At 46.2% G+C, this 27,763-nt stretch overlaps 1 protein-coding gene across 4 annotated transcripts in view; it reads right to left on the reverse strand.

Annotated features, from left to right (window-relative positions):
• Mob3b (MOB kinase activator 3B) overlaps positions 1-27,763 on the reverse strand; it is a 166,657-nt gene that overhangs the window by 108,733 nt on the left and 30,161 nt on the right. For 2 of the 4 annotated variants that reach the window (XM_050145442.1, XM_050145439.1), the window contains exon 1: positions 9,871-10,058. The exons of 1 other annotated variant lie outside the window; for it this stretch is intronic. The gene's annotated coding sequence lies outside the window, so the exon portion shown is untranslated. Of the gene's footprint in view, positions 1-588; positions 986-9,870; positions 10,059-27,763 lie in introns of those variants that run through there. One more of the 4 variants, XM_050145441.1, reaches the window with a different exon arrangement.

Genomic DNA, 27,763 nt, shown 5'->3' on the forward strand with positions numbered 1-27,763 from the left:
ACTTGGAGGCAGAACAGAAGCAGACAGCCGAGGTCTGCTTCTTCTGGCTTACACAGCTACCTTCCTTGTATAACCCAGAACCACAATCTCCCCACCTAGAGAAATTAGCAGTTAAGAAAATGCTCCAGAGACCAATCTGATAGAGGCAATTCTTCAGGGGAGGCTCCTTCGCAGGTGTAGCAAGTTGGAAACTGATACTAACTGTGGCACTTCGGGAAGACATAAAGTTGAGGTCAAGTGTGTTAGTGCACACCTGTAATCCACGAGCTGCAGTGACTGAGCCAGGATGATTGAGAGTTCAGCGGCAACCTGGTCTACATAGATAGCCCCGAAATAAAATAAGCAATAAATAATAAATAAAAATGGAAATTTTGGTTTTTTTAAATTGTTGTTGGTGGTGGTGGTGATTAGTTTTTGCAAGACTGGGAAGGTCTATTTTTGCTATTCTGTAGTTTAAATTAGTTTACCATCTGCTTTTCTTACCAACGTCCTCAAAGTCAGGTGGAAAGAAATGGTATTCCTTGTGTATTGGGGGTCCCGGAGACTCCGTGTGAATCTGTACAGACTGGCTTGGCCACACAAACTTACCTGGTTCTCGGCAGAGACTTGGGACAAAACTCAGGGAGGACTTAGCCTTGTAACTTGCTCGCCTGTGGAAGCTCGGTCACCACCCAATAGGAAGCACAGTTTTCCCATCAGTTTTCTTTGTTGGGAGAAGACCTGGTCACAGCGTGCGTTTATCCCAGCTGCTGCCCAGCTGCCAGCACACTGGGTGGGAATACCCAGAGTACCTCTCATCTGTCAGTCAACTCCAGGTATCACAGGCCCATCTGGTCCAGGACCTCCACTCAACAACCTGGTACTGGAAGGGACTGGGGAAACCTTCCAGCCGTCCAGGTAAGGCCACTCCTCTGCTCTGCCTCAGTTTTCTCCAAACTCTCTCAGCTCCAGTCAGTGGTGAAGTAGGAGGGAGGAGGCAGAAGAAGAAAAAGAGACGGCTGGTGCGTGCTGCACGTATCCGGCCAGCAGCATCGTCTGGTCCACTGCACGTATCCGGCCGCAGCATCTGGTCCACGCACTCCTGACTTCACACACCACTATGCGCTCCACTTCCTGTGGCCAATCACTCCTTAGATAACTCCACCACAAGTACCTCACACGGGACAGCACAAACAGAACTCAGGAGCCTTTTGCGGTTCAACTATTTATCTAAATAATTGCTGATCAAATACCAGGCAGATAAACAGTTCTTTCTCCTGCCAACAGAACCACCCGCTCTCTTACTCCTGATTCACGGTCTACAAAAGAAACACTTTCAGAAAACAGACGCCTCCCGAAAAGACACGCTGTTTTTCAGGTCAGTGCAAACAGCTGCATATTTTCACGTTGCAACATTGGGTAAGAAGTCAACCCCTCCGAGCAAATGCACGGCTCAAGACTTGAAAAATACAGAACAAGGGCTGGGAAACGGCTCCGTGGGTAAGAACACGTACAAGCTCCATGACCTTAGTTTGGATCTCCCAAACCCATGGAAAAGCCAGATATGGCCACACACACCAGCAACCTCATCTCTGGGGAGTAAAGCCAAGAGAGTTCATCACTTGGAGTCAGTGGCCAACTAGCTTAGCGTAAAGAAAACACCAAGCAACAGGGAGCTAGCTCCTCCAGGTTCAGAAAGAGACCCTGTCTCGAGGAAACACAGCAAGAACGGTAGAGCGGGACAGAGAGATAGCTCTCCTCGGGCCTTTCTGCCCAAGTGCACCACAACCCCATGCATCACACACACCCCCCAAAACACCACTACCAGCAAACCCTTAGGGTAGATCTTTGTATAGACTTTCTGTGGTGCTGTTTCTACAGGGAGCCTGTCCCCTTTCCTCCTGCTACTTCGGTTACTGCAAAGCCCACTGTATGACTGATTGTTCTCAGGCTGGTTCTTACTGCCTGCTGCATCTGCCTTTCCTCCCACCCCACCCCACCCCCACCGCTGCCCCTAAACAGCATCCTGAAAAATACTGGAGCTTGATCCTTCCACTCACTCCCACAGGCGTGACAGGGAATTGTTAGTGATAAGATTTCACAACAGGAAGGTCTCTTGAAAACTTGTTTAATTCAATCCAACTTCTTCTTTGTCTTTTTTTTTGTTTTATTTGTTTGTTTGTTTATTTGTTTTTCGAGACACTTGTTTCTCTGTGTAACAGTCCTCACAGTCCTGAAACTCACAGTAGACTAGGCTGGCCTTGAACTCACTGCCTTCCAAGCGCTATTAAAGGTGTACGCCACCACCTCCCAGTTCAATACAACTTCTTAATTTGTTTAAAATAAAACCAATCACACCTAATAACCAGAAAAGTGAATTTTTACATGCCAGCAGTTATGACAGACCTGGGGCTGAGACTTTAAGCTAGAGGTTAAACTCAGTGTTCTCCTTCTGCTTCTTCAACACTTAAGGGGAAGGTGAGGAATAATACCCCTCAAACTGCCCAGAGTGGCTTCTCCTTAGGTAAGAAGGTAAGCACCGATTGGCTGGCTGATTAGTTGGCTTAAAGATTAAAAACAAACAAACAAAAACTCTGATGGTTTTTAAGCCATTTAAAGCAGCATAGCTCCCCCCACTTAAAATGAAGTCATACAGAGGACATCTGGGCTATAAAAACGTATCGAAATTCTCTGCTCAGTCATGGCAGCAGAGAGTCCAGCCTCTCCCAGCTCTTACACACCTCCAAGAACCTGAAAGTTTGCCCCTGTCATTCAGATAACCCGTGAGGCCTGTGAAGTCCATAGTTTTCCTCTGCCCTTGCCCAGCCTCCAAGGCCTGCGGAGTTTCTGCCTCCTACGAACGACCTGTCTTCACTGCGCTGTGAGGATGCGGTTCCTGGCTGCTCAGCCCTGAGCACGGCCTGTGTGCTTTTCCTCTCCACCAAACAGTAGAAACCATTCTCTCCTCTCACTCCCAGCTCCTCAAAGTGTGGTCCATATCTAATCAGAGCTCACCTGCCCTCCATCAATCCCCACCCATCAAAGCGCTTTCAGCCACGCCCTGCCTCTTGAGCTGATAGCAATTCTCTCTGGACCCTTCCAGGAGCTGACTTTGTTCCTGGTCCCCCTTTCATTGCTAATTTTTAACCCCTGCTCCTCTGAAAATGTTTGCGCTTTGACTCTGTTCCTGAATTGTACTTTTCCCCAAGCCCTGACTCTGCTTTGCTTTTTCCTCTTTCGCTTTTCTCTTCTCGACCTCTGAGGACTTTGATAGACAGTGGGAGCTGCTGAATTGAAAATCTGTAATCCTTGTTCACCCCGAAGCAACTTTCTACTAACAATCAAGTAAGTTTCCTTGGGTCTCTGTCTCTACAGCCTCCGAAATGCGGAGATCACCTGAGGTGCGTGTTTAAAATGCAGCCGTCTTAGGTCCTCCCGTCCCCTCTCTGAATGTACAGACTGGAACGTTTTCGTAGGTCAGTGGGCTGATACAGCAGGCCTGGGCCATCACTCAGACATCCAGGAGAACGGGCAGGATGGAAGAGCCATAGGAGGATCGGAAGTTCCAAGAGAAAGAATGACAGCCAAAGTTCGTGGAGCGTGGGAGGGCTAACCTGAACCACACTGAGAACTAAGTCTGGTCTCCCCGCTGCTGGTACGTCACCTACATCACCCACGGGGGGGGGGGGGGACAGCTCAGCCCTTTCTTGTCCTCTGCATCTGCTGGTCCTTCATTTCCTACAGACTGGATGCCGTATTGTACGCCTGACAGCAGCATGCTGGGATTTGGTTCCCACAGCTGCTGGCTCATGCTTATTACATCACATCATTAATATTTGCCTTGTTCCTCTTCAAAACAGAGCTAATGAAGTTACCTGCCTTGGTGTGTTCTAAGGGTTAACAGCATCCCAGCAAAGCCTTTGCACCCACCTGGCACACTGTCAGAATGTAACCGGTTTAATCCCTGACATTGATGTAAAAGTTAAGTTCCTAAAAGATAAGTGTCTTTCTAGATAGAGGGTTCCTCAGAGGCAGGCAGCAGAGGTTTCCCTTCCCACTCTCTCAGGTAAGACTCTGGGGCGAGTGTACCTCTTGGATGTCAGTGTTGCTCAGCCAAGATGGTAAGTGAAGGCCGGCAGCTGGTCTGAAACACTGTAGACAATCAGCACCCTCAGTAATTATAGAACAGGGCGAGCCACCTCGTTCCCCAACTGGCAAGAGGAACATCACTTTTCCTCTTCCACCCAGCTGGCTGACACCTCCCTTCAGCCAACCACAGTCAAGGAGCCAACCAGTGGTCCCCCACCCCTCCCGGGCAGGAGCACAGGCTAGGAGGCTGCCTTGGCAACCCGGGGGGAAGCTGCCGGAGAGTTTGTGTTTACTGAACACTTGTGTTTATTATTGAAGACCAGGAATTCACACTCCTATGGCAGCACCAGCAAAGCAAGCTCATCCCGAGTCCCGGCATGCTTTTAAAAGGCAAACCATCTTCACTTTGATTTTCTTATGTAACCACGATGGGTAGACTTGCCAAAGAATGTTAAAAATAGGACCAAAAAAAAAAAAATCAAAGAGAAAAAGTGCCTCACAGTTTCTACACTGACTGGCATGGAAACTGTTGCCTCACAAAATCGAGGTGGGTCCGAGGTTTTTCATTGTCTAGGGGAGCTGTTTGGGGTTTTCTCCTTTAGTCTTTGAGTAGTTTTGTTTGTTTTTCCCACACTACTTGTTAGTTACAAGTCAGGGTGCCACCACTCTTCTGAAAAACAATAAAGGCTGCAGGAGGAGAGAAACGTCCTCAAAAGTCTCCAGAGGCCACAGGAACTTTGCCAAGGGAAGTGTCTACTTGGAGCAAGCCACAAAAAAAACAGCCGCTGCAGAACCAGACTCAGCCAAACCCTGCAGCGAGGACTTGCTTTGTTTGGGGTTCAAGCAAGAGTCCAGGAAACCACATGCATTGGATTCTTTTCCATCTAAAAGTCTACACCCACCAATACCAGGTGATAAGGGCGCCTGCATTAGGGTACCCATTGATTGTTCTGGAGGAGGTGAGAGGTTGCCCTAGAGAGCATCCAGCACCTAGCAAGGAGATGCAGGCAAGCGCTAGGTCACGGTCCATCATCCCCTTCCCGCTCCTCTCCTCTTCTTCCCTAACCACTGCTCTTTTTCTCTCCAGAGTCTCAAAATGTAGCCCAGGCTGGCCTAGAACTCACCAGTGATCTGCCTGCCCACCTCTGCTTCCCATGTGCTGGGATTAAAGGTAGGTGCCCCTATACCTGGCCTCCTCTTCTCTTTAAATGACACTTCATTCTTCAAGAAAAAAGTCTCTGGAAGGATGTCATAGGTTTCCACAAAAATTAGGATGACTCAAGCCATTTTTGTTCCAATTTTAGTCAATAAAAACCTCAAAGACCCAATATAAGCAAAAGTGAAGACTTCAGAGCGCCAGAAAGACAAACGAGACTGTCAGACTCACATTAGAAAAAACCAAGTGTCTCAGAGCCACTTAAGCACGTCTCAAATGCAGCTCTTTCCAGAACTGAGCAAGATACAAGCGTTTGCAAACATTTATATTTTAAATCAGATAGCTAGTGCCAGACGCTACAGATTTCTCAGATTCTAAGTGACTAGACAATGAGCTGGTCTCTAGTTGATCCCTTCTGGTATACCCTATTCCAGAGCAGCTTCTAGAAAATGACAAACACTGACAGAGCAGGGCAGTGTGGCCAAGGAGCCCTGATTTATTTCAGCTTTGAAAGGTTTCTACACTTGGCTTCTAGTTTCTTCAGGGAATGCAATCCACACGACTCAGCTTGCTGTCTGAATAAAGTGCATGCTTTTCTCATCTGGCAGAGTAATCTTGGGAAATGCTGAGGACAACCTGTCCTGCAGTCTGACAGAGGCAAACCGGGGAGAGTCAGGTCATGCCGGGACACGAAGGGTTTAGGAAGCCTTGCTCTCTGGACACAGCTTACAGGACATAGACATGGAAGGGACAAGGATCTAGTTTGTAGGGCACCTAGAGAAAGGAGCTGGCTTTCTTTTGTTACTGAGGTCTCGTTAGGTAGCACAGGCTGGTCTGGAACTTGCTGTGTCAACGGGGCTGGCACTATGTGGACCACGCTAGCTGTAAACACAGGGATTCGCCTGCCTCTGCCTAAGGACTGGGATCAATGGTGTGAGCTGCCACAGCCAGTTGGAGTGACTTTCTAAGCAATCACAGGAGAGATGAAATGACACCCTGAGACCTAGGGTCTTAAACTCAGCCTTATCAAAAGGAGCTACATGACCTTTTGGCTTGCAATGGCTCAAGAGTGAAGTGGACCGCAAAGGCAGAATGGGTGGTAAATTGTAACTCCTCCGCCTCTGTTAATCCTTACACAGGGACTGTTGATGAAAGTCCCTATCAAGATGCTTCCCCCAGCTTGATCATAAGCTGTTCAATCCCTCCCAGCTCCATAACTTGCAGACAATAGGAAACGGGAGAAAAGACAGCTTGCGGTTCATTTGGAAGGCTTCTAAGGTAGACCAAGCCCAAAGGCGGGACGTATAACCCAATAGCCACAGTAAATAATATCCATTGATATTTACATACTAAAATTCTTAACCCTGGTAGTGTTTGGATATGAGGTCTTTGGGAAGTAGCCATGTCACAAGGGATCCCCTTCATAAGTGGGACTGGCTCCCTTACAATAGGGGCGCCAGAGAACTCTGTTGCCCCCAAGAAGGCCCACATGAGAATGAAGGCATGTTATCACCCTAATCTTGGAAATATAGAATTAAATTTCTGTTGTCCGTAAGTCATCGGGTTTAGTGCACTTAGCTATAGCAGACTGAACTACGGCCCACAGACATTTGGAATGACAGTTCACATTTTTATGAATAGGGCTTTCGAAAGCTACCTCAAATTGCATGGGAAGAAGATAGAGGAATTCCTACATTAATCTGTATTTCTCTCAACAATCTCGGAGTAAACAGAAAAACAGTAAAACTTAGTTTTGTGACTTATGAGGAAACCCATGTACTCCAGGAAGCCCATGAGCCCTGAGGATTTAGAAGACATGACTCAAGTGGTATTTCCCTTGACATCACAGGTCTATCTGACTCCCGGCCGGGCAGGCCGAATAAACCTAACCCAAAGCTGGTAAACAAGTAAAGACAGGGATTTTATTTCATGGCCCAGTCCAGGTCATCATAACCCAGACTAGCTACCAGGATGACAGGGATGGCATGTACCAGTTGATACTTTTGTATCATACGACACTTCACTCTTTCCCGTTCTAGAACATTTTGGAAGGGTGGGAAGAAGGAAGTCGAGATAATTGTGGTAAAGTCTGTAAAAGGCTGTTTCAAAAGCTCTACCTCTCAGAAGAGCAATAGCAAGGAAAAATATTCAAACAAAATGAACTAGAAGTCTGGAATGAAGCTTTCATAAAGAAAGGTGATATACACGAGGTCTTTCACTTAAGACTTAGGGTTTTATAGATCTTTGGGTCACCTCAAACTTACTGGGGATGACCTTGAGCTTCTTCTGATCCTCCTGCCTCCACTTCCCAAGTGTTTACATTACAAATGCGGGCTACGGTGCCATCCAGATGAAATCTTAAAACCTGAATGTGTGCACGGTGGTGCACACACACACAGTGTGTGTGTGTGTGTGTGTGTGTGTGTGTGTGTGTGGGCAGTCAGAGAACAAGAGGTGTCTTCCTCAATTATTTCTCCACCATATATATTTTTTTTTTTGAGACAAGGTCTCTCACCAAACCCGGAACTCACCATTTCTGCTAGGTCAGCTGCCTGGGGAGCCTCTGCGGCCTGCTTCCCTATGCTCTCCAGCATTAGAGGTGTGTACTGCCAGGTCCAGCTTTTAACCGGGGGCTAGAGATCCAAACTCAGGTATTTATGACTATGCAGCATGCACTTTATCCTCAAAGCCATGTCCCTTACCCCTTTTAAAATGCTTTTCGTTCCCTTGGCAAACCTACCTATTGGAGACGAGTGTATAGGGTTATTGTTGCGAGCAGGTTGCTAAGATGGAACTCAGTGATCTGGGTCTCTAGTATCTACAACCTAGTGTAATCAATCCTCTGTTTAGTGGGTGTGGACCAGTGGCTTCCTTCTGGTGACTGGAATACCAGCAAGATGAAACAATTCAATGATTGGGCTGTAAGAACTGTGGCTTCTGTTTGTTTAAATACTTTCTCACTCTTTCTTGCTTACTTTGAAAAAAAAAATAGTTGTCATGTTGTGGTTCTACCAAGAAACTCACACGGCAAAGGACTGACCAGTTACCGGGCAGTGAGGAACAGAGGCTGACTAGGAGTTGCGTCCTGCTGGCGACCGTTGAGAAAGCCAGACACAGCTTGAGACTTTCTCTCAAGTGATCCTATACCCAAGAGTCAGCGAAGCTGTGCCGTCACTCTTGTGAAATAACCAAGTGTCGCTGTTAAGCCACGAAGTTGAAGGGGCACTGTTTTTCTGAAGTAATAGATACACATACCTATTTAAGCCTCACTGATGACAGCCACTCAAAAAGACGGAGACGACACAGAAGTCCATCTAGAGGGAGCTAGCTCCAGAGTGGTGCAAACACTCAAGAAATACAGCCTAGCTCTCCAAATACAATAAAGTTAACATACCTGCAGCGATACTGAAAGAAGTCCACAAACACTGGGGTGGGGAGGCGGGGGGGGGGAGTACAAAACAACATGCTACTTCTAAAACACTCCTGTGCACGCCAGACAAGCTCCTCACCCAGTTCCAGCCTCAGAAAGAATTCTATACCAGGATAGATTTATATATGTGTGTATATAAACACACACAGAGATGCTCATTCCTGATTCTCCTCCTTCACACTGCTTACCCAGGCTTCCATAAATTATACAGTCTACCTTTTAGTTGACATCACATCTCATGCTCTCATACCACCTACACAGGAACTACTCCCACGTGAACCACCCCTCTCTACCTTCCCTGACTCCAGGATGGACTTCTCTGTATCTGCCTTTCCTCTACCACATCAGGGAACTTTAGAAATCCAAGTGAAATCAGGCCACTGCCCTCTCTGAACCCTGAGAGGATTCCCACCATACTCAGAATAAAAGTCAGAGCCGTTCTGTTAATTCAAGAAGCCTGGTATATAGATCCTATCCCTGACCTGGCTCCTACTTCTCCGGCTCTCCCATTATTCACTTGCCTCATCTTCACCGCCTTCTTCGATGTTTCCACAGCACATAAAATCTGCTACCACTCCAGGGCTCTGTTAGTTTGCTAGGGCTTCTGTAGCACAGCATCGAAAAGCACTTGGCTTCTAAACTGGAAAGGCACTGTCTCATTTATGGAAATCTGAAATCCGTGTGTTGGCAGGACCGTGCTCTCTCTGACGGTGCCAGGGAACATCTGACCTGTGCCTCTCTCCTGGCTTAGGCAGTGGGCTGGCAATGCCCAGTGTCCCGTGGCTTGTAGACTCAGTGCCCCAATCTCTATTCTCATCTTCACCTGGTGTTCTTGTGAGCCTATATATCTTCAATCACCTCACTTCTTAGGGAGACGGCTGTCGTTTGAGATTAGGGACTCGTGCAACTCCAGTGGAACTCACGTCTATTCCTAAATAAAGTCACGCTCAGAGGCACTGCAGGTTCGGTTTTTAACGTGAGTTGCAGGTGGGGCAAATAATCCGACCCATAGCAAGAGCCTGTGCAATAACTGTTCCCTCTCCCTGAAAGGAAACCACGGTGTGGCTGCCACAAGAAAGTGCCTTAGAGTCTTCTAACTGACAGGGAGCCTAAGGGCCAGGCACAGCTGCTGTGCCTCCCAGGGGCCACTCCTAGTGCCGGACTTGGTATGGCGAGGACACCAAAGCAAAGCTGCCTCGGGGAGGTGAGAACTCACCCAACAGGTGGCTTCAGCTCCAAGACACTCCAAAAGCCTTGGCAAAATCTCAGGGCAGTACAACGTGAGGACGCATCCACTCAGTTTTCCCCTTCCCTTACGGCAGTCGGATGGATTCCCCAGTGTCCCCAAAGCTAGTTCCTCCTTTCCTCCCAGGTTCAGACAGCGCATTCAGGAGGACTTTGCACTTCATCCCACACTCTTTAAGAGTCACTTTGAAATTCTTGGTTAATATTTAAAAAGGGGTTTAACAGTTTCCTTTTGCGCTGGCCTCAGGTCTTAACTAAGAGTTTGCTGCTGTAGTAGTTTGAACATAAAAACTTCCCCAGAGGCTCAACTGTTTCAACAATTGGTCCTGAGCTGGCGGCTCTGTCTGGGAAGCTTTGTGGATCCTTTAGGAGGTGGAGGATGGATCATCCGCCCAGGCCCACTGGCTGTTCACTCTGTGTTTAATGATTGCAGATGTAGGTAGCATGACCGGCCTCCCCGTCCTGCGAGCATGCTTTCTTCACCATAATGGGCTGTATCCTCTTGAACCATGAGCCAAAAGGAACCCTCCTGCTCTTACTGCTTCTGGCGTTACAGCAGTACAAGAAAAGAAAAACTCTATTGCATTGTTAATCCCATCTTGGTGCCTCCTTCTTGGAGACCCTGAGCTAATCTCTCCAGTATCTGCATGATGCCTCATCTCCTTATGCAAGCCTTTGACTAAGGGTCCTTTGCCATCCAAAATAAAATACAGTCATCCAACCCGGTTCTTCTTGCTTCATTTCCATGACTTCATCCGATTTTATTACATTTTTACTTACTGATCCTTATGCCTTTCTTTCGAGGGGATCAAAAACTTTTGAGTTGTTCGTGATTGCACCCTAACAACTATAGGAAAGCCAGGAACACTATAGGCAATTAATAGTTTGTGAATATGTTTACTTTATAAAGAAATAAATGTCAGACTCAACTCACCAGCATCCCCCTTCAACTCCAATCATATAAAATAGAACACAGGGTGGCCAGCATAAGAATGTACCTCATAAACTTGGAAAGTCAAAGTAGTAGGCCCAACTACTTTCAGCCCTGTGCTGAGACTGAAATTCCCAAGGGGGGGGGGGGGCAAGTGATATTGCCCTTAGCAGTGCAAGGAAAGCAGGCCTGAATGACAAAACTACAGCATCAGAATTCTGGAAATCCATCTACACGGAAATAGAGTTAGAGAAACTACGACCCTCGCCCAGGAAGCAGGCTAAATCTGCATTGTTTTGTCACAGTCTCATATTTAAATAAGAAGCACATCCAAAGAGTTTGAGGAGGTCACCTACCAAGCACCAAGCCAATGCCATGCATAAGCATGTCACCAAGATTTACACTGTTTAGACTGCACGAGAATCCTGAGCCAATACATCACCACAAAAATGTTCCCTGGACCAGGGAACCCCTTCACAGTAGCAAGCTCACATTGCTTGGCAGGAATACTTCCTTCCATAGCTCAAGGTTCACGAGGCTCCCTCAGGACAAACCGTCTCTACTGAACAAGTCAGACGAAGATCTCAAAAAGCCGGACGAGAAACCACATCCACGGCGAGCCATACAAAGAGCACCCCACAAACTGAGGGCAGGAGAAAAGCCACCACCTGCGAGATCTACACATTAATAATGCTTTCAACAAGTCTCTAACCAAAATGAGAAAACCTAAGAAGCACTATACTGGCTGAGAAAAGGAAAAAGAAGTAAATAGAAATCTTTCGTGTTTACATCTTTATTTGATTTGATTACAACTTACTTATTTGTGGGCAGTGGGGCTGCACTGGGGCGATGTCAGTGAGTTAGTGTGTGGACATGTGTGGCGAGGACAACATGAAAGGGTTATTTCTCTCCTCTACACTCGGTTCCAAGGATTGATCTTAGGGTGGCAGGCAACTTTAGCAGCTGAGTCATCACGATAGCTTGTAAACAGAGTTTAAAAAATACAACGCGAGCCAGGTACTGTAATCATAGCTGTACCCCTAGAGCACTGAGTCACTGAGATAGGAGTGTTGCCTTGAGTTTTAGGCTAGCCTGAGCTACTTAGGGAACTCTAGGCTACGCACTGAAACCCTGCCTCAGAAATATAATAAACAAAGGAAAGAGAAAGAGGGAAAACACAATGTGATAAATTGCATGTTAGCAGCAGTTGAAAGAAAATCAATGTTGTAGAACGCAGACCTGAAGAAAATTTCTTTTTTCTTTTTCTTTTCTTTTTTTCTTTTTGAGACAGGGTTTCTCTGCAGCTTTGAAGCCTGTCCTGGAACTCACTCTTTTTTTTTTTTTTTTTTTTTTGGTTTTTCGAGACAGGGTTTCTCTGTGGCTTTGGAGCCTGTCCTGGAACTAGCTCTGTAGACCAGGCTGGTCTCGAACTCACAGAGATCCGCCTGCCTCTGCCTCCCAGTGCTGGGATTAAAGGCGTGCACCACCATCGCCCGGCTGGAACTCACTCTTGTAGACCAGGCTGGCCTCGAACTCATAGAGATCCTCCTGCCTCTTCCTCCCAAGTGCTGGGATTAAAAGCGCGCCACACCACCACCACCTGGCATGTGCATTGATTTTATAAAAGAAGCTCTTGTAGGATTCTAAAGACACGGAGCCCGAAAACACAGGAGAGGTTAGGATTAGGGTTGGAAGCACACATGGGAAGGGTGTGATTCCCAGGATGTAAAGGTATAGATCACTTCAGAATTTAGAGGCTGGGAAACGCGTGCTGTACCCATTAAAAGAGTATAACAGCTGGCAACCTTCCGAGTGCCTCTAAAGGAAAACGACAAACCCGAGTGACGATAAGGAAACAGGAGAGGAGAAAAAACGTCAGGAATTGTGGCACAAACATGAGGCATAAAAGATCCCGCAGAAGTGAACTGAGAGACAACAGCAATGAGGACAAATGTAGATGAACTCGGCGCTCAGCCGAAGGACGCCCGGAACGGAAATGCCTGCTTGAGCAGAGGGAACCATGGCTAGGAAAGGTGCGCGCTTGTCTTTAGGATCCAGGGCAGCAGGGCTGGGGGTGGCTGAGCAAGGGGGGGTATGGGACAGCAGCACGGACGCTTCTCACCTTCTGTAGCCACTAGAGAGCAAGGCCAGCAAATCGGAACCCCTCAATCAGGAAATCTGATTTTTAAGCTATATTTTCCTTTAAAACACACACACACACACACACACACACACACACACACACACACGGCAGGGACAAGAGGGAGAAATTTTTTTTAAATGTTAATAATTCGGTCCACAGACACAAGAAGATAAAGCTGAACAGACACAGGGGGAAATGCACAGTAAGTAAAACATCAAGATGAAAACAAAGAGTCAAATCAAAAGAACAGCCCTGGCGAACCTCCGCTGCATGAATGGAAGCCATGTCTTCTGCTCAAGAGCCACCGGCGGCCTCACCCTGTAATTTCCACCCTGATCAACCTTATCATTTGGCTGAGAGACCTAACATTACCAGATAGGAAAAATGCTGGATAATTCAAACGTAAAACACATGCAGCCCCGAGTGGTCACTCCAAACCTAAAATAATGTCTGGGGTTCCGCTTACACCAAGGCTTCTCTGGGCCTTCCTGGATACCGGGACTTCGCAAGCTGTTCGGGAACACTCGTGATGTTAAAGGCACCCCACAAGCTGGGAAGCAAGGGAAAGAGAAGGAAGACGGAGAAAAAGAGAAATAAAGAGGAGGAGGAGGCACGACGAACACTTCTGCTTCTTACTTCAGAGCCCTGGGGAGGAACCAATGTTGCGGGAGCTGGCTCAGGCATCAGACAACAACCAAGACGATATTTACTTTTCTTCTGGTTTGATGGGGCTGACGCTGGCAAGTGGAGCAGCCGGGGTGGGATTGGACCCTTTCAGGTGCTAGGAGCTGCCTTGCCGCGGGCCTGCCTTAAACACTGGCTCTGCCCAAGCAGGCATTTTAGTTCCGGGCGTCTTTCGGCTGAGCGCTGAACTGCTCTGCACTTGTTCTCATCACTGCTGTCTCTCGGTTCACTTCCGCGGTTGTCTCTCGGTTCACTTCCGTGGTCTCACATCCCTGCTACAACTCCTCACGTCCCTGCACTCTCCTCTCGTTCCCTTCTAACTACGTGGGTCCAGAACCACTCTGGAAGTTGTCACCTGTTCCCTCTTTTAATAGGCACAGAGTACATTTTTCACTAACTAAATCCGAAAGTGACCTATCTACCTTTACATCCTGGGAACCACACCCTTTCGATGTGTGCCTCCAATAATAACCCTAACTTATCATCAATTTTCAGTCTATATGTCTTTAGAACCCTACATGTTTTTATTTCTTCTTTATAAAGTTAATGCACAAGTTCATTTAACTATCTTTTGCTTCCTTCTGTCTTAATTTTTTTTTATTTCAGTATTATACCTTTCTATATTTTTCTTTAAAATTGGATAACTTTTTTTCATACATATATTTTGATCATATTCTGTCCCCTCCCCAAACACCTTGCAGATCATCCCACCTCCTTACCCAACCAACTACCCTACTTCATGTTCTCTGTCTATCCATCTCTCTTTCAAAAGACTAAACACAAAACAAAAAATAAAAATCAAAGCAAAACAAAACTGCACACACACACACACACGCATGCACGTGCACACATGCACAATAAAACAAAAATGCACACACGCGTGCACACACACTCGCACAAAAACAAAAAAACAAAAACCATGGTGCCTGTTTTATGTTGGCCACTCACTCCTCAGCATGGGGTTTGCCCTGGAGTGCGAGTGATATCCCCAGTGTCACTCCATTGGAGAAAACGGATACCAATTGCAAACACCTTCTTTTTTTTTTTTTTTTTTTTTTTTTTTTTGGTTTTCTCTGTAGCTTTGGAGCCTGTCCTGGAACTAGCTCTTGTAGACCAGGCTGGTCTCGAACGCACAGAGATCCACCTGCCTCTGCCTCCTGAGTGCTGGGATTAAAGGTGTGCGCCACCACTGCCGGGCTAGCAAACACCTTCTTATCTGAGGGTGGGATTTTGTCCACTTCCCTTCTCAGGGTAGGGCTTTGTCTGATTTCAACCCTTTCTGGTCTTACGCCCAGTGTCACTTATCTCTGTGAATTCATATATGTAACAGTCCTGTTGTATTAGATGATATTTTTCCTTGGCGTCATCCATCACCTCTAGCTCTTTTTGTTTTGTTCTTCAAGACAGGGTTGCTTTGTGTTGTGTAGCTATGGCTGCTTGGATCCCACTCTTCAGACAGGGCTGACTTCAAACTCAGAGATCCGCCTGCTTCTATGCACCAAGTGCTGGGATTAAAGACGTGAGCCACCACCTCACTCCCTCCAGCTCTTATTATCTTCTTATTCTTCCTCTTTCACATAGACCCCCGAGCCTTGAAGGGAGGGGTTTGGTGGAGACACCCCATTTAGACCTGAGTGCTCCAAAGTCTCTCACTCTCTGCACATTGTCTAGTTTGGGTCTCTGTGTTGATTACCAGCTACTGCAAGCGGCTTCTCTGATGAGGGCTGCTGAATGAGGCACTAACCTATAGGTATAGCAACATGCTATTAGGAATCATTTTATTGCTATCTTCCTTTAGCACAATAATAGTATTTGGTTTTCCGCTAGTCTCAGGTTCTTGGCCACTTTATTAGTCTCAAATATGGGTTCCATGTCATGGGACTTAAACCAACCATAACCTTATGGTATGGCCAGACTCCTGAAGACACAACTTACTTAAGTCATTAAACACAAAGAAATCGAGCTGGTGCCCAACGAGAAGCTTCACCCCTACTGACCAGTGTTTGTGGTGCTAAAAGGTACTTTGAATGCTACCAGAGGAGAAAAGTGACCATCAACATCACCCAGTTACCAACTTTGAGACTTCCTGCATGCAGGGCATACTGGCACAATAACAGACGTTACTGGAGTAACCAACCCTTTTGACCTTTCTGCATGCTTGCAGCAACTTGTTACAAGTCCTTTTATTTATTTGTAATGTATTTCTATTACATTAAAAACTTGATTTTGTGTATATGTGTGTGCACAGGCAGGCTGGTGTGCACACTAGGACACTTGTATGAAGGTCAGAATACAATTTGCAGGGGTCATTTCTTTCCTTCCACCATGTGGGTCTGAGGCATCGAACTCAAGTCGTTAGGCTTGATGGCACTTCTTTGCTCGGTGTGCACATAAAGATTTGATGGGTTTAGGAGAGACTACTGTCTCTACGGTATAAGAAAAATACCAGGAAATGTCCCAAGATTGAAGTAAATGTCTACAAATATATGATAATTACTTCTTTGCTAAATCTATTATTCAAAAATATTTTATTTTATATGAAAATAATTCACAGGATAATTTTCTTATTTTTAAGAACTCTCGATTGTATAACTCCTGAGAAATCTGAGCCAATCACAAATTGAATGAGATACTTACAGCCCAAAGATTTCAAAAAGCAAATTATAAACACGCTTTTCATTGCCAGAAGCAAAAATCGCATTTAATGTGGGGTGTGGGTAGATGCTGGTATGTTTGGAATGTGTGTGGGGAGAAGTGGACCTAGAGCCTCAGGAAGTCTCAAAGATCCGGTCCCCTTTGTGGTTTGAAGGTGCAGAGGTGCTGGAGAAAGTGGAGCAATGCCAACCAATGTGGGATCATGGGATCATCATGGGATCATGGTGGAGGGGGTCCGTGCTCAGCTGCTCAACCTTCGCGAAATCTTTAATAGAGTTACAAAGCCAAGGAAATGCTATGCCACTGGAAAAGGATCTGACTTTCAACCTAGTCCAAGTTCTAGTGGAAGGAGGGGCAGGCTTGATTTAAGGGCAAGAACAGAGAACAAAGGAGATCGGGGTAGGCATGCTGAGCGCGCAAGACTCAAGCCAAGTTCTACCTTAGCTAGTGGGAAGCAGAAATGCCCCAAGTGAGAAGTGTTAGTTTGCGCGCCGTGGGGACTGTCTTGGGAGTGGGCTGAAATCACAGATGAGAAGTCAGTCCTTCATGCATGCTTGTATATGATGTGGAGAAAGGAGGGTTAAGGCTAGGGAATTTCAGTCATGGCGAACCCTGATCCGACAGAGCCTCCTAAGTTCCCATGGAAGCCTCCTAACCAGGTCCTTCTACAGCTTCCGTGGACGCTTCCTAGCCAGGTTCCTTCTAGAGTTTCAGTGGAAGCCTCCTAGCCAGGCCCTTCCATTTAGATTCCTTAAGCCTTACTCTGAAATCCAAACAAAAGTTGTAGGAGTAAAAAGACAAAGGAAGTAAACTTTTCTCTCTTTGCACAACTGACTAGTGAGATGGAGCCAGTGGAAAGTGCAGGCAAAGCTCCTCAATCTTCCTTCACCTGTGACACTCACACACACACACACACACACACACACACACACACACACACACACACACCCTGAAGAAGCCGGAGAGAAAGTACTGCCATCCAAGCGTGGTGGACTCTCCCTCACCTTTCCACACAAGCGGATCATAGAAAAGCCTCCCTGGGCAGCCATCCCAGGAACTTTCCCTCGAGGTTGCTCCAGGCGTTCTGGCTGCTTTTCAGGCCAGGGCACAACTCCCAGCTCTGCGCTTGCCCCAGGGCCCTATACCTGACCAAACACGTCAACACCTCTGCCCAGGTGGCCTGCAGGTTAGTGTGGGCCTGCAATCTCACTCTCTTCTTCCTCCTCTTCCTCCTCCTCTTCCCCCTCCTCCTCTTCCTCCTCCTTTTCCTTTTTTTCTTCTTCCTCTTCCTCCTCCACCTCCCTCTCTCCCTGCCTCCACTCCCACCTCAGAATCCTAGGCTTCCTCAGACTCTTTCTGCAGGTATCAGGCAGGGCTTCCCCAGGGTGCCATCAAATGAATTCTATGCACACAGTCAGGTTGAGGTACCTGACTTGGAAATGGGCTCTGGGAAATACAGTAACAGTGACCTTTAAACCCTTCTGAATGGAATGTGACTGTTAACCTTTAACCTTGCCAATGCAAGCCATCTGGGAAAATCAGCCTTGCCGTAGGTTTTGAAACAGACCACACATCTAAGTCCTCGGCTGGAGGTTTCTATTGCCAGACGGGCAGTTTCAGCTGGATGACTCAGGTGTTCAGTCCCACAGAGAGATAAATTATCAGTAACAATAAGGAACAGAGAAATCACTTGCACATCTCTTACTGCATGGTAGTGACTTACTTAGTCTTCAGAATACCTACATAGTATTACTATTACTCCCAGGTTATAGATAAGGAAACTGAGAATGGTTACCTAATTTAGCCAAGATTGCTTAAACAGAAAGGAGGAGAGATGGGATTCGAACATTGCCAATCAGGTTCCAAGCTACAGTTCCTGCTTGCCAACTCCAGGTCCACCTCTAACAAAGCCAGCGGCTCTCTCCTCCCCCAATAGCAAGAGTTTCTGGTTTTGAACATCTGCCCTGGCTTACACTGCTAGCTATTTACCCTCCCTATGCCTCCTAACAGCCTGGTAGGGGAGAGATAAGGAAGCTGATCTTACAGAAGCAGGACAAGGGCTTGCGGAGGTTGGACGGTCCCCTTGAAGAGCTGAGCTCTTCCTACAGCTTCCAATACCTACTTTCTTCCCAGGCAGCAAGGCACCCTCCCTGCCCCTCTCCCGGCTAAGAGCTAGACGTGTGCCCAGCACACACCCCTAAGCCTCAGCATTGCCTCCAGCAAATTCCATGCTCCTGGGAGGCCAAGCCTCAGGGACTGAGCCTCTGGATCCGTCCAGTGTAGACTCCCTTCTCTATACCCCACAACTCCTGCCTCAGCTCAGCTCTCTCCAGTGCAAACAGCAGAGCTGCTGTGATACCATTTTTTTTTTCTCCGTGTTCTCTTTAGGTGATTATTGAGTTGGAGGCATTGAGAATATATGGATTTTGTGACAGCAAAAGTATTAAGACAGTATCCAATAGTATAACTATGTATAAAAATGCAGGGATGCTTGCAGAGCGCTTAAATGCGAACTCACTGAGTTGATAGATATGGCTGTATGAAGCGTCAAAAATGTCCAGTGAATTTGTCCAGTCAACACTTGTGGCCTGTTAGATCAGGCTAGGTTTGTTGAGATGAGCAAAACAGGCAGAACTCTTTTCTTAATGGAATTTATAGTCAAGCTGGGAAAAAAAATTAAACATATGCATGCTTGAACACATACGTTTGCACGTGATTTACAGCTACAAATTAGGCCATATGCTAAAAACGACAAGAGAAAGTGTTACAGCAGCGGACAAGGAGGCAGAAACTGGTTTTGATGATGGCCTTGGAAATGTGTCTTTAAATTTTTAAAAATTATTAATAGTAATGTGCTTCTGTCTGTCTGTGAGTCCGTACATGTATGGATGGATGTCCATGGACACCAGAGGTGTCAGATCCCTGAGAATTGGTGCTCAGACAGTTGTGAGGCACCCATGGAAGAGCTGGAAACTGAACTTGGGTCCTCTGCAAGAGCAGCACAAGCTGCTGGGCTATCTATCCAGCCCCTGGAAGGGTGTCTTTGAGAGGAGAACTTTCCATCAGGACTAAAGGTTTCAGGAAAACACTATCACAAGTAAGGCAAAGAGTGGAGGTGCTTTCCTGTGGACCCCAGACAAGCGGAACATCTGAGACAGGGACCCTGAACTCTCCGGAAAGCCTGCAGCCTCAGCACCGTTCCTCCACCACCGCTCCGGCGCCTTCAGCATCTCCTGTTCCCGTCCGACACGTGGCATCCTAAACGCACACCCAACGCTACAGTACAGCAAAGCACCCTCTGAAAGGGCTCCTAAGATGAAGGGTTAGCCACCACGTGGTGGAATGAATTAGCGAGGCAAGACTGGATCGTGAGAGTTCCGGTGGAATTAGTGGCTTAAACTACAGGGAGATTAAAAATTCGGGAGGTGGTAGAAACTGTAGAAGATGAAGCCTTATGGGAAGAGATGAGTTCCTAGGGGTGTGTCTTTGAGAAAGTATCTTGTGTCTGACCCTGTCCGCTCACTTTGCTTCCAGACTGCATAGGGTGGGCAATCCTATCCACCCTTTCCACCACAGTTCAGAAACAGAGAAGACAGTGACCTTTGAATGAAGCCTGAAGCCACAGGCCAGATAAAGCTTTCCTACTTATAGCTGCTTCTCCCAAGTACTTTGTCACGGAGAACTGTCCAGCACGGCACACTTACTTATCCACCAAAACACTTACTTGCCACTATTAAAGACAACTCAAGGGTTTAAAAAACATTGTGACAAATTACTATGGCCAATATTTTAATTTGGTAGTACTTTAAAAAGTGACAATCAACTTATGTTCTATCTATCTATCTATCTATCTATCTATCTATCTATCTATCTATCTATCTATCTATCTATCGATCGTCTACTTTCTTTTCAGTTCTGGGGATATATAGAACCCAGGAATTGTGCATACTTCGCAAAGGCTGTACCAATGAACTATATTCTCAGAACTACCTCTCCTAATTTCATATATATATATACACATATATGTATATATGTGTGTGTCTGTCTGTGTGTGTACGTGTGTACATATTATATATCTACATATACATATTATATATTTACATATAATATACACATTAAATATCTACATATTTATGTAGATACATATATAATCTATGCAGAGATATGTGGGGTGTGTGTGTGTGGGTGTGTGTGTGTGTATGTGTGTGTGTGTGTGTAAAGCCACTTTTCTTCCAGGCTGCCATACTAATGGCCTCCTATTATGTGGCATCCATGTGACGTAAAAATGGATGTGTTGACTGTATTTCTTTTTGCTTTTCCTAATCCCAAACTTTTACTTGTGGTTTTCTTCCCCTGTGATTTCAGCTTTCTCAGCTATGCACGGGAATCCAGCAGAAGCTCTGTGAGACCAAGTGCTAGTAGTTCCCGACTATGTTTACATTAACCACTTATGTATAAAAAAGGGAGTCCAACGCTTTTATACACATCGACGTTTTACTTAATTAAATGGATACAGACTTTTCAAAAAGAGATCTGGAACAAGGAGGTCTGGCAGTAATAGCAGGAGGAAATAAAATGGATTGCCGCTGACTAATTCAAACCCTATGCCCACTGACAGACAGCACATAGAGGTAGCCTACACAAAGGATGCTATCAGTGGGTCCGTCTTGTTTTTAATGAACACACGGGGAGGCAGGCATCACTGAAGCTGGTCCTGAGACATCCGAACTTCAGAGTTTTGGTTAAAATTTTTACTTAACATTCAGCACTCTGAGTGCTACCTAGTTTCTTGTTCCATATTAGGTCTGGTCTTGCAGAAGTGGGGACAAGAAACGCACTCAGGACAGGGTGACTAATGTGTAATGCAAGAAAGAACATAAGGATTTCTCATTAATCCAAAATATTAAAAAAAAAAATAGGGCTTGACTGCGTGTAAAGTCTAAAGAAGCACAGGGCAGCTAGGGAGTTCTTTGTGCTGGGACACAATGTTCTGTGTCCCAGGTTATCTTTTCCTGGATTCCGGCCCGGCAAACAGTCTGGAGAGCTTGAGTTGCCGCTGGTCTGGGGATCAGGGAGCGTGCAGATTTCCCAATCAACACAGTAAAGACAGAGAGAGGTCTCATCTACCCAGAGATGTCTTTACATTCCAGGGTCATAAAGCTAATGGCAGCGAGGCTGTGTAGGAGCCCTTAGAAGACAGGGGTTTTCCCGTCTTGCCGTGGGCAGCTGTGAATCAGAGCCTGTGTGCACAGAACTCCCTCGGCCCGCATCCGTCCCGTGAAATATGTGCGGGCTGCGGGCGGCCCCATGCAAGCGTGGTGGCATGCTTTCTGCTGGACTCGAGTCACAACCTGAATACATGTGACCTGCATTCCGGTGGTTTCCCACTAAAAGCTGCCTTGTCAGAGCTGTCCGACAACTGACCCTCAGACATCAAAGCGTGTGCAACTTCTTGTCTTTTGTGTCTGCCTTCGAAGGGCCGTCCACAGTGATAAACGCTCTGTATACTTTCTCACCTCGAGGCTATCTCGCTTCACTCAGCCCGGGGAGTCTTCTAAAGGGTCAGGGCTCCTGCCTTCCTACCATGACTTCTTAGGTGCACCTGTTCCACTTCCACGGCTGACCACTTTTATTTCTAGAGTTCAAGAGAGACGGTCTATTGTACCAAGTCGTCTGAGTGATCAGAGATTTGCAAACCAGACCAGTCCCCATCCCTGTCATCTCGGAGACTGGCTCTGATGATCACCCCCTCCTGTCTCCTCTACCTCATGCTTGGCCCTGCTGTCTTCTGCTCTATGATGATCTGAGGTTACAAAGTCTGAAAACCACTTTTCTGCCAGGCCGCCATACCTATGGCTTCCTATTACGTGGCATCCATGGGAGGTAAAAGTGGGTGTGCTGACTGTATTTTTTTTTTTTTGCTTTTCCTAGTCCATCTTCCTCTTTTACTTGTGGTTTTCTTCCCCTGTCATTTAAGCCTTCTCAGATATGCACAGAAATCCAGCAGAAGTCTTTCGTGTGGCACTCCCTCACTCTTGGGCAGTTCTGAAGGCAGCTGGGTCCCTGAGCAGAGGCTACTGTACCATACCCAGCTGTAGCTGATCCTGGGCTCTCACTGTCAAAAGCAATAACACGGGTGGAAGTTAACCCCTTCCTCTTGAACTTGCCTTGACTTTTCACCCCATTCACACCATGGGAAGGGAGACTATATTGCTGGTACAGAAAGCAACGCAAACTGGAGGTGGCAAAACATGGACTTTCCTAATTAGGAGATAAAAGGTAAACTATGTGTGTGTACGTGCACGCGTGCACTGGTGGGTGTGGCCTTGGGGGTGGTTTGCAGAGCGCTGGAACCACACACAAGTTGAAGTTCACACCCTAGCTGGAGGTAGGCCCCTGGAAAGGGAGCTATCACATCACTAAAGGAGAGACTGCATCCTTTTGCTCAGCAACGCACTAAGGATCAATATCTTCATGTGAGTAATTCCACCTATATAAGAATATTTGGGTGAAGGCTTCACCCCAGCCCCTGGCATCCATATATCCAAAGAGTCCGGAATGTTCCTGTGGAAGTTCCACCCTAAGCCCCCTCCCCTGGGACTTGCCTCAGTACAAACCCCAGGCCCGAGAAAGTCCGCAGGATGATGACCCCTCCCCAGAGATACTCAAGACCACTCCCACAGGGCATTTAAACTGCCCCCCAGAGAACAAATATGTGGTTTTCTGGTCTTCCTTTCCCATCTCCTCTCTGGGGGGCTGGAAAGCTATCCAGGAGCGCTTGTATCCATTAAACCTGGGCTTTTTCTAATTCAGATTGATTTGGTCTGATTTGGATTATTGTGTTGGTGGAGAGGCTTATTGGGATGCAGAAAGTTTTCAAAGAACAAACGATGTTCTTGCCATCATCAGTGGAGATGAATTTCTGTACTTAGATAAGCTAAAAGAGAATAACTATAAAACTTGATATCACATTCTTTATGGCTTATGGTTTTGCTCAAAGAGTAAAAGAGTAGTAAATATCTAGAAAAAGGTAGAAAGATTGCTCAGCTGTTAAAAGTACTTGTTGCTCTTCCAGAGGACCCAGGCTTGGTTCCCAGCATCCGTATGTTGGTTCACAACCATCTGTATCTCCAGTTTCAGAGGATCTGACACCCCTTTCTCATCTCTACTATCACCAGGCACACATGTGGCACACATACACACATGTAGGCAAAACACTCATACACATAAAATCTAAAAAATATTAAGTATATGGAAACCAAGAACAGCAGCACTTACCTCTAATTCCAACTATCTGAAAGGCCGAGGTAGGACTGGGAGTTCAAAGGTTAGCCTGGGCTACTTAAGTTCTATCATCTAAGTATCTATGTCTGTATGTATCTATCTGCCATCTGTCTGTCATTCTGTCTATCTATAACTACCATCTATCTGTCTGTCTATCATCTATCTAACAGATCAATGCTTCCTATCTATAAGGTAGATGTTAATGTTGGAGAAGGAAACAGTGGAAAAGAATGGGGTTACCCAGGAGAGAGAATCCTAAGTATATATGGCACACTATTTACCCCTGCCAGATGTGAGTGGTGAGCTTCATCCCATCCCATTTTCTAATCCTGTGTATTGGAAACATTTCCTGCTGCAGACGGCCATGCTCGCTCTGAGACTGGGAGAGTGGATGGGACTCTCTCGTTCACACCCCTTCCTTTAAGCTCTGCCAGACGAGACTGACAGAGAACATCATTTTTATGTAAGTTTTTTAACGTTCACTGAAATTTATTGGTGGGGGGAGAAAAGAAAAGCACACGTATGCTTCAAAAATTACTTGCAAATGATGCCGTCCGTCTTCTGCACTGAGCAGGCAGAGTGGTCTCTCTAAATCACAAACACAAGCAAAGGTTCAGCACGTGCTCACCACACAACCCTCACCGCACAGTTAAAGCACTTGGTCACAGCCTTTGGGGCCTCTCTTGATCTTGAGCCATTTATTTCTCTTTCAATTCAGCTCTGCAGTCATATATGCTTCCTGGATACCCCAAGGCCATATTCTCTGACTCCAGGGCCTTGTGCACACTATTCCTGGCTTGTGTACTTCCTCCTCTGGTCCCTCCTGACCCTGCCTGTGGCTCTCTATTGCTCATTCTTCAGATCTGAGATTAGACAAATTCTGGGGAAAACTGTCATTGCTTCCCTGCATACAGCAGAGGCATGATACCTCTGGACCTTCCTCTTTCCTAACTTTTCTCAAGATAAAGGCCTGCTTTCTGATACTTCTTCTCTTTCCCTAAAAGAAGGAGAGATTGATGCTAGAGAGACTGTTATTTTATTGCCTGCTGCTTGCCTAGGACATAGCATAAGCCTGGTACCCAGGGCCCTCTGGTGAAACATCTATTCATAAGTAGGGAAAGCCTATGAATAAAGGAGTGGATCGAGACATGGGACGAGCCAGCTTTCCTAGTCACTTCTAGGACAGTGTCAAGAGGCCCAGTTGTATATTACCTTCTGTTGAATATAAAAGCTCTACTGACAGCCTTTCAACAAGTTTATGAACCCTTAATTTGGTTACTTCCATTTAATTAATCAAACTCAGTCGGTCAACTTAAAATAGCCACAGAGGAGGAGAGAAAATGCAGGACCAGGTGTCTTTGATAGGGTTTCTATTGCTGTGATAAAACACCATGATGAAAAAGCAGTGTAGGAAGAAAGGGTTTATTTCATCTTAGAGTCCATAGTCCATCCTCCAGGGAAGTGGGGCAAGAACTCAAGGCCAGAACCTGGAGGCAGGAACTGCATGAAGCACAGCCCGTGGAAGAATGCTGCTGGCTGGCTTGCTCCCCATCGCATCGGCCTATTTTCTCATACATCCCAGGACCTAGAGGACAAGGGGTTGGGAGGTGGCACCACCCACAATGGATATCACCCACATCAATGTGTCCTACAGACTCCCTTACAGGCCAGTCTGTTGGGGGCCGTTTTCTAAAGTGAGGTTCTCTTGACTCTAGCCCATGTCAAGCTGACATCACAACCAGCCAGCACACTAGGTGAAAGAACAATGTAACATTTTATGAACACATTAGAACAAATTAGCCCGCTGCTTCTGCCTGCCAGGGTAAAATGGCATGGCGCACGAGCTTCTGACTTCACTACACACTTTCCCTCTGTGCTTCCAAGACAAGCAGGGCTCACCACATACTCAAGTCCTCTTCTGCAAGGTCTCTGTGCAAACAGAGTTTCACACAGTTTTTTTTTTTTTTTTTTAAAACAACATCTGGCTCAATCCCCTTATTGTTCATCAATCAGACTACCACCTGTGAGGGAACTGACTGAGATCAGCTCCTTTAGTGAGCAAACACCGAACATTTACAATGTACTAGGGCTGTGGAAAAACAAAGAAGAGCGAGATACAGAGAGGTGTGACAAGGACACAGGGGAGACGTGTTTATGCGGCTCCCCCTCCCAAACTCGTAGGAAAATACTGAAAGCATCATTCCTGCTTGCAGAGTTACAAGACCGCTCAAAGAGGAGGTAACTAATAACAGCTTGGAAGGGGGGGGGGGCTTCACCTTTCAATGGGAGGTAAGATTTGGAATTGGTCATTAAAGGTAAGCGGGAACTTGGTAGGGGTAAGGGAGAACAGAGAGTCAGAAGAAACAGCACATGAAAAGGCTGCAGTGTGTCAGGGGTCGGGAGGGAGACGTGGCAGAGGAGGTTTAGGCAAGTTCCATGGTCGCCCTAAGATTCTATAGATCAGCATCTCCAAGCAGGTTTCTCCCAGGCCAGGATGGATTCTCATGCCTTTATCACCTGTAGCATGAAGACATGTGAAATATGAGTCATTTCTAATAAATGCCATCAAATGTTTGGGGCAGTGAATGGAAGGTCAAAGGGAGGCCAGAAGTGTGCCTACAAACGCAAATTAGAAGGGAGGGTACAGGGCTAAAGAGATGACTCGGTGGTAAGAACACTGGCTGCTTCTGCAGAAGACCTAGGTTCGGTTCCCAGCACTGACACAGTGGCTCACAACCAGCTGTTGCTTCAGTTCCAGGAAATTTGACACCTTCTTCCAGTCTCCTGGGGCACTGTATACTGTGTGTGTGTGTGTGTGTGTGTGTGTGTGTGTGTGTGTGTGTGCATGTGTATGTGTGCGTGCAGACAAACCACTCACACTGTAAAATAAAAATATATAAATCTTTTAAAATGCAGATTTAAAATAGACAACCAGCACAAAATTTTTTTTATCAAAGTCCCATATAGTATACCATATGATCATTTTCTTAAATTTAGAAACGGACACATACCCGGGAGAGGAAGATGATAACAGGAACAATAATTCCGCATATGCCCTCAGTACAGGACTCCCTTTTCAGATCCTTGCTCATAAAAGTCAGCATTTCTTCATGAGAATAAGGTAATTCTACAGTGTAGATAAACTTAATGTGCCATCTATAACTACAGCTTATATAACAAGATACATCATAACTTCATTTGAGACTATCACAGCTGTCAAAATACAAATTAAACACCTTCATGGTGTGGATGTGGCACCAGTTCCAGAGATTAGGGAAACTGAGATTGAGACACACGGTGCTGCTTATTAAAGCTGAAAAAAAGTCTTTCTCAGAAATCGTGGGAAACTTTGAAAATGTGCAAGCACAGCTCAGGAGTGTGCAGGACCTGGGCTCACAATCACTGTGCCTGAACAAATGGTATGTTCTCTCTCCAACTGCTCCAACTGCTCCATTGTGGAGAGGGGGAAAAAGATTGTACACCTGCACCCATTATTCTTTATTCATATTCTAGATGAGAAAGCTCTCTCCTCCAGAATCAACATGGCCTCTTCTTTCTTTCTCTCTCNTCTCTCTGTTTCTCTCTCTCTCTCCCTTCCTTTTTTTTTTGAGACAGGGTTTCTCTGTGTAACAGTTCTTGCTGTCCTGCTTTGTAGACCAAGATGACCTCGAACTCATAGAGATTCACCTGCCTTTGCCTCTCAAGTGCTGGAACTAAAGACATGCACCCCCACTGCTAGGTGACAGGGACATTTTCTATGTTGGGAGTTGCCTTTTATATGATACCTGTAGTGTACACCTTAAACTCCAATCTGAGACATTTAAACTGTCCTATTGGACAAGCAGGACACAAAAGTGACTGCCAAACACTGTCAAGACAAGGAGGGACAGCCCTTCAGAATACCCTGCTTCACAGAAAAGTCTACTGCATATGTAGGCCTGTAGGCTGAAGATGGATGCCCCAACATTGCATAGGAACTATGGGTCGCTGTCCAGGCAGCCAGTTGCTTCTGTCATTTCTCACATTTTTTTTGAAAGTCACTTGTTCGCACTTTCTGCTTACTCAGCTAATATTATTTCCTTCTTGAGTCTCTGCGGGAGTTGAAGACTAGATAGCTATAGTTACCAGACACAGAAAGCAAGTTATGATGGATTGTAAATTAGGTAT

Source organism: Alexandromys fortis, unplaced genomic scaffold (assembly GCF_014885135.2).
Source record: "Alexandromys fortis isolate MF-2015 unplaced genomic scaffold, M_Fortis_MF-2015_v1.1 scaffold_2_26212498_36691700, whole genome shotgun sequence".
NCBI classification, from domain to species: domain Eukaryota; kingdom Metazoa; phylum Chordata; class Mammalia; order Rodentia; family Cricetidae; genus Alexandromys; species Alexandromys fortis.